The sequence below is a fragment of the Helobdella robusta genome (assembly GCF_000326865.2).
Source record: "Helobdella robusta unplaced genomic scaffold HELROscaffold_29, whole genome shotgun sequence".
Classification (NCBI taxonomy): domain Eukaryota; kingdom Metazoa; phylum Annelida; class Clitellata; order Rhynchobdellida; family Glossiphoniidae; genus Helobdella; species Helobdella robusta.
The window spans coordinates 1,582,238-1,584,143 of record NW_008704475.1 but is presented as its reverse complement, the minus strand read 5'-3'; positions in this window follow the sequence as shown (position 1 = coordinate 1,584,143).

The following is a 1,906-nucleotide window of genomic DNA, read 5'->3' as shown; positions in this document are numbered from 1 at the left end:
TCTCTTCTTTCTCCTGTTCACAAGAGCAGCAGCAAGATCATCACAAAAAGAGAAAAGCAGAGCATAGTTCATTGGCCTCACATTCATTTCATTCTAGAAATCGCTTGAAGCTGGACAGAACTTTGCGTGAGAGATCAGAACAAGATTCGAACCAACAAACAATACGTCAACCACATTATCAGCAACAACGCCAACAACAAAATCACAAACAACAACACCATCACTAACAACACCATCAACATCACAAAGAATAAATAAATATCAATCACAGAAGAACCATCAACAACATTATCAGCGACAACAGCAACATTATCACGAGAAACAAGATCAACGCCAGCCATATCGGTACCAACAGCCACATCTTCAAAGAAGAGTGAAAAAATCAAAAAGAAAACATTTCTCTTGCTGGAGAGTATTGTAGGGGATTAAATGTAAATAGTTATTATAAATATTTTTAATTATTAATTAGTTTTATTATTAATTTAAATAAATATGTTTGAATTTAATTTATTATTATTACTACTACTTCTTTGCTTCACTTTTCCTCTTCTCTTTTTACGTTAGTACGAGATTGTTACGTCTGTTTGGTTAATAAAATAAAATTATTTCTATTCGTCTTAAAAATGTCAGATTGTCAGATTTATAATCCGACAAAGCGAAATAATATTAAATTGATCAAGCATTCCTCAACAGGGTCTAGAATAAATGACATATATATATATATATTTTCTTTTAAATTTATTTGTTTATTTTATTTTCAACAATATAATGAGTTAATTTTAAAATATTGGTTGTTATTCATTTATTTATTCATTTTAATATCTAATATTCTATTTACTATTTCTTATAATTTATATTATTAACTCCTCATGTGGTTTTACAATCTAGGCTCCGACGATGGCATTAGCCGAAACGGCCGTCAGCCAAACTTCACAGTTTAATAAAGTTGAAACAAAACAGCTTCGTGTTGTTGAAATTTTATTTAAAAAACTTCTAACTGCAAAATGGGGTGTAATCTTCAACCGTACATGTTTATCTGAGAACCTCATACCAAATTATATATATATATATTATTATTATTATTATTATTGAAACATTTATGAAGCGCTAATTAAAGGAATCTCAAAAGCGCTATCTAACAAAAACTGAACTTAACAACATAATTGAAATAACAAACGAGAAATCATAATACATCGCATAGAAATAAGATTAAAATTTGGTCATAAACAGAAAAGTAATCGATTCAATAAAACGAAAATACGAAATAATATTTAGAACATGTTGACTAAACAGAAAGAATCGATCAATAATGCATCACAATGAAAATAAATGAGTTTTCAGTTTCTTCTTGAAGTCACGTAGGTTTAGGTCCGGATTTCTGAGAGCAGCAGGCAGGTTGTTCCAAACAGTTGGTCCAGAAACAGCAATGTTACGAGAGCCTATACGGAGACTCGTTGTTGGGATCAACAGCAGGTTTGAAACATCGGATCTCAAGTGTGTTCCAGATGCTTTTGAAGATCTCTTTTTGAACCTGTCAGACAAATAAGATGGAGCTAGACCGTTGATAGACCTGTAGACAAGTGTTGAAATTTTGAACAACACTCTTTTTTCGACGGTTAGCCAATGAAGTTCCTTCAGTATTGGAGACACATGATCGTATTTTAGAGCTCCAACAACAACTTTTGCGGCTCGATTTTGTATTGATTGAAGTACAGCCATGGATAGATCAGGTAAGTCATAAAACAAACTATTGCAATAGTCGACGCGTGAGTGCACAAATGCATGAACCAACGTCTGCATCTAGGGATCGTCGAATTTGATTGATTTTCCTGATTTGAAACATGCATTCGGCTGAGAGCTTCTTAATGTGTTGTTTCATTGACAAACCTGAATCAATCGTGAAGCC